This window comes from Chiloscyllium plagiosum, unplaced genomic scaffold (genome assembly GCF_037043375.1).
Source record: "Chiloscyllium plagiosum isolate Xiang-an unplaced genomic scaffold, Cpla_swu_hap1 HiC_scaffold_1, whole genome shotgun sequence".
In the NCBI taxonomy this organism is placed as follows: Eukaryota; Metazoa; Chordata; class Chondrichthyes; order Orectolobiformes; family Hemiscylliidae; genus Chiloscyllium; species Chiloscyllium plagiosum.
Window position 1 is genome coordinate 32224563 of NW_028270139.1, and position 6000 is coordinate 32230562.

Consider the following 6000-nt stretch of genomic DNA (forward strand, 5'->3'; position numbering starts at 1 on the left):
TGACTTGAGTTGTATGTTATCCTTTCACTGGATCTTAGTCTAAAGCAGACTGATAATTTTCTCTTTTGTCAACTTTTAAGATCTCATGTGAAATGAGTTCTGGCACTTCCATTTCAGCTCTTAACATGCAAAAGTTAAATGTCTATAATTTTGATACAAATAATCAATCTGACTCAGAGGCTCCATTAAGTTGAATGCCCCAAGTGCTAAAATATTGTAGTATTTCCATCCCTTTCCCTTCCTCAAACCAGAAACAAAGTAGCTGTTGGAAAATTGTTTGCAGCTTAGAAACAGTAGACGTCAGCAGTAAGCATCATTTGACCAGTGAAGATGGCATGGACTTCAGGAAAGCTTGTGATGCGTATGGTATGTAAAATATGGGAGGTTTTGGATCTGCAAGACATCCACGATCGTCACATCTGTATGAAGAGCTAGAAGGTAGCAGTCCTTGAAGAACATATGAGAGAGAGGTTTCTGGAACAATTGTACCAGAAAGTGGTCACTCTACATCGTGATAGGCAGCAAGGAGGAGTGTAGGGATGACAGGAGAGTGGGTGACCATTCATCAAAGGGAAAAGAGATAGCAGGTCCAGAAAAGCCCAGACTCCTTGGAGCTGTCTAACAGATATGAAATTTTAAATGCCGACTTACTGAGCAACACGACTGAGTCGGGGTGGATGACTGGAAGAAAAACCACGGTACCCAAGGCTACTCTGGGAAAAGAGAGGGAGGCTGATGGGCAGATTAGAAAGATAATAGTAATGATGACTCAATAGTTTGAGGGATAGACATCCTAGTCTGCAGCTGAGATTGCAAATTCTGTGTGGTTTGTTATTTCCTGAGTGCAAGGGTTCAGGATTTGACAGATTGGCTGGGTAAGTAGAAAGGGACAATGAACAACCAGTTATTGTGGTTCATATAGGAACCAATGACACAGAGAGGGACAGCTTGGAGCTCTTGGAGGATTAGTTTCCGAGTTAGAGAGAAGGGTGAAATACAGGACCTCTAGGGTAGTAAGCTCAGAAATACTACCTGTACCACAAGCTTCACCATTTACACAAAGGCAGATCAGAGAGGTAAATGTGTGGCTTGAAGGATGTTGTCGAAGAGAGGGTGATGGACTTCACCTGAGCAGAAATGGAACTAATCTCCTGGCCAAGAGAGTAAATACTGTAGTGGGGGTGGATTTAAACTTGTAAGGTGGGGGTGGGGTTGAGGGGTTGACTAATGGGCCTATTTTGGAAGTTTCAGTGAGGGAAAAAAGAGAGAAGACAAGGAATGGGGTAAAGGAAATGAGGGAAGGCTTTAGTGTTGACAACAATCAAAGAAATGGCTGCCTTCCAATGGGCGAGAAAGAGACAGGGCAGGGTTACATTACATTTATTTAAATGTACAGAGAATCCGGAACAAAATTAGGGAACTGGAAGCAGAAATTGCTCTCGGGGATATGGTATAGTAGCATTATAGAAAGGTGGCTCAAGCCAAAACACGGCTGGTCCTTAGCATCCTGGGTTATAGGGTTTTGAGCAGAAGCAGTGTGAGTGAAAGGGGAGAAGGTGTAGCAGTGCTGGTCAAAAATAGTATCAACACCCTTGAACAAGATGCAGTTCCTGAACTGGAATCTAGATGATTGGAAGTGAGAAGTGCCGAGTCCAACAGGAAGGATGTGAGCCTGAGACGGGTGTCTATTCCTGATAGCGGGGGCCTGCAGGTTAAGGCCTCCCTGTACATGGATGACGTCACCGTTTTCTGCTCAGATCCGCTGTCCATGCACAGACTCATGTGCATATGTGACCAGTTCGAACGGGCCTCGGGGACCAAAGTAAGCCGAGGCAAGAGCGAGGCCATGCTCTTCGGGAACTGGGCCGACCAATCCTCGATCCCCTTCACCGTCAGGACCGACCACCTGAAGGTGCTGGGTATTTGGTTTGGGGAGGCTGGGGCGTGTGCCAAGTCTTGGGAGGAGCGTATCAGCAAAGTGAGGCAGAAACTGGACAGATGGAAGCTACGGTCGCTCTCCATCACGGGAAAAAAACCTGGTCATCAGGTGTGAGGCACTGTCATTGCTGTTACACGTGGCACAGGTCTGGTCTATTCCCAGAACCTGTGCCGCTGCAGTCACCCGGGCCATCTTCCAATTTATATGGAGATCAAAGATGGACCGGGTCCGAAGGGACTCGCTGTACAAAGATCTGGGCAACGGGGAAAAAATACACCCAATGCCACCCTTACCCTGATGGCCATCTTTGTGTGTGGCTGCATCAAGCTGTGCGTGGATCCCCGGTACGCAAACACCAAGTGTCACTACGTACTGAGGTTCTATCTGTCCCCGGTGTTGCGAAGGATGGGCCTGGCCTCGCTGCCGCGGACGCTTCGAGTAGTTGGACCGTTCCATATCACCTGTCCTTCGTGGAGACGTTTATGAAGAAAAACACCTTTGACCACAAATCCAGGAAGTGGTCAGCACGTAGTGTCCTTGAGACCCTTCGGGAAAAGGAGAGGGCGGATCCTATCAAGCGGTTCCCTGAGCAGACTGTCAAAGCCATTTGGCAGAATGCCTCATCGCCAGAACTTTCCAACAAGCACCAAGACATGGCTTGGCTGGTGGTGAGAAGGGCTCTGCCTGTGAGATCCTTTATACACGCCCGGACTCTCTGCCGCACCGCACGCTGCCCCCGAAGCGGCTGCGGGGGGGACGAGACTGTCACACACCTCCTTCTGGAATGTGCCTACGCAGAAGAAGTCTGGAGAGGAATGCAGTGGTGTTTGTCGAGGTTTGTCCCGAGCAGCGCCGTGACGCGGGACTCCATGCTCTACGGTCTGTTCCCCGGAACGCACACCGAGACGAACATCAACTGTGCCTGGAGGATCATCAACTCGGTGAAGGACGCTCTCTGGGCGGTCCGAAACCTGTTGATCTTCCAGCTGAAGGAGTTGACCCCGACTAAGTGTTGCAGACTGGCACATTCCAAGTTCCAGAACTACGTGTTGAGGGACGCGCTGAAGCTTGAGGCAGCTGCTGCCAAGGCGCGGTGGGGAAAGACCACCGTGTAACGTCTGCCTGCCTAAAGAAGAACAGGAGGCTGACGCAGTAAGGGGGCTCCACTGACCCCCCCAGCTAAATATGTGGATAGTAATCGTATAAACCTGTATATATAAATGATTACTCTGTCTCTGTATGCAAAAATATTGAATGTTTACGTATTTATGGCATGACCAGTTGTACAGATCATCAAAATATTTTATGAATAAAGTATATTTTTGAAATAAAAAAAGTTTGGAAGTGAGAAACAAGAAGGGATTGATAGATTTTGTTGGGCATTTATAATAAAACTCCAAATAATGAGGAGAAAGTAAAAGAAAGCATTTCTAGGCAGATTATAGAAATCTACAGGACAATTAGAGTTGTTGTATTTGGTGATTTAATTACCTGAGGGTAGACTGGAAAAAAAAAGGTTGAGTATGGGGCACTGAAGGGAAGAAATTCTTGCAATGCATGTAGGAGAAGTTTCTGGAACATGACATTTTCTGTCCTCCCAGGAAGGGAGATGTGCTGGATCTGGTCTGAGGAAATAACTTAGGCCAGCTGAAGAATGTCAGTGTCATGGTACATTTGGGAAATAGCAATCATAACGTAATACATTTCAATCTTAAGTTGGAAAAGGATAAAAATCATTCAATGGTTGACATCCCAGATTGGATAAGGGCCGATTTAAGAGGTCTCAAAGTTGAACTGGAACACATTGAATGGAAGCACATTTTGGTGGATATAGGATTGTATGAAAAATGGAAGTATTCCAAATAAAAAACAATAGGAAGAAAAACAAGGCCTATGATGTATACCAGAATATTAATGATAATAGAAATCAGGAAGCTATCTCAAATGCAGAAGAAAATGTTAGGCTGAAATAAGGAAGACCAAGACAAAGCATGAGGAAAGGATAGAAAGCTGCACTCAAACAAATCATAAAATTCTCTTCAAACATATGTATTATTAAAGGTTAGTGAAAGATAGAATGGGGTCTGTAAGGAACAAGCAAGGTTGAACTGTTCGCTGAAGCATGACCCTTCGAACTCATCCATGCCGACCAGATATCCTAAATTAATCTCACCCCATTTGCCAGCATTTGGTCCACAGCCTTCTGAACCCTTCCTATTCACAAACCCATCCAGATGCCTTTTAAATGCTGTAATTGTACCAACCTCCACCATTTCCTCTGGTAGCTCACTCCATGCACACACCACCCACTGCATGAAAATGTTGTCCCCAGGTCTCTTTTAAATTTTGGCACTCTCATCTTAAATCTGTGCCCTCTTGTTTTGTACTCCCGTAACCTGAGAAAAAGCCCTTGATTATTCACCCTATCCGTGCTCTTCATGATTTTATAAACATCTATAGGGTCACCCCTCAGCTGCCTATGTTCAGGGAATACAGCCCCAGCCTCTCCAGCTCCGCACCATCCAGGACAAAGCACTGCACATGATTGTCATCTGATTCACTATTGTCAATAATCAGTCTGCCTATCAGTGATACACAGTGGCAGCAGGTTATGCATGTGACAAGTGCATTGCAGCCACTTGTCAAGCCTCCTGTGACAACATCTTCCATACACACAACCCAAACCATTAAAGGAGCAAGGGCAGGAAACACATAGAAAAACACCACCTGCAAGTTGGCCTCCAGTCACATACCATCCCATATTGGAACATTATTAGCATCCCTTCATCATCATCAGCTCCAATTCTAAGGATTCCTTTCGTAAAGCACTGTGTACTTACACCACATGGACTGCAGTTCAGGAAGGTGTTTCAGCAATACCTTTGCAAATTCAATTCTAGATGGGCAACTGATCTGGCAGTTTGCAATCTTGATTTTTATTGTAAAATCTATAGGATTCCAAAAGTGAAATATATATTTAATTTTCCAGACCTCATATGTTGGATCTGAATACTCAGATGAGTGCAGCTCTGAGAGAATATTTTCCCTTCAGATCCTGTCAAATGCAATGGCCAGAGATTTGATTAGTAAGTTTTATTACCAAATCCAGGTCACAGCCAGACAGATTGAGAAGATGGCTGGTAGTTGGGAAGTTAGGTATTTGGCACAGGCAATAGACAGGGAGTAGACTGTGAGGAGAATGGGGTCAGAAAGGCCAAGCAGGCAAGATGGTGGGAACTGAGATCACAGGCCAATGGGCAGATCTGAAGTTGGAGCAGGAGATACATCAGAGGCCAAAGAGAAGATTAGATTGAATGCCTCTTGGCGAAGACCAAAACATTGGGGGGGGGGGGGGGGGGGGGGAGAAATCAGGAGGATTTGAGGGGGGGGGGGGGTGAGAACTTTAAGGTTTAGCCAAGCAATTAAACTTTATTGAATGGATAAGTGAAAAGGTTCAATCCTGCTGAATCCTCATCTCTCTTTAACTGTTGGGTTTCCCAGACCCAAAGAGCTCCTTTGGCTGGTGTTGACTTTTAATTAATCCTTAAACAGAGGGCACCCAGATTCATTATAACATGTAAACTGCTGACATCCATCACCTATCAATAAAAACTGATAGCTGGCATTCCATCTGACCTAAAATTGCATGTTGCTGGGAACTTAAACATCTTGGACATTAACGGATGCACAAAACATTAAGTATTAAAACCATTGCTTATTTTGATGTTTTCCCAACTACATTCTGGCTTCCAAACATGTGAAGTTGTGATGGTCAATACCTGAGCCCCAGTTTTCTGAGATGTCATATATTGTTTCAAGTCTTGCTGGTGGTGGAATATCTAGCATTTAGCAGTCTTCATGTATTTGTGGTAAACTTGATTTGCAAATATTGTATGCTACAACTCCAGATCTGTTGTGGATCCTTTCTTCAATGTGCCAGTCACTTCCTTAATCAGAATAATATTTGATGGGAGTTAATATTTAATTGGATAACAGCAAACCGTGATTATAGCAGCACACCCTTGTGACCTGGTATAGTAACTGTGGGTGCAGTCTTATCG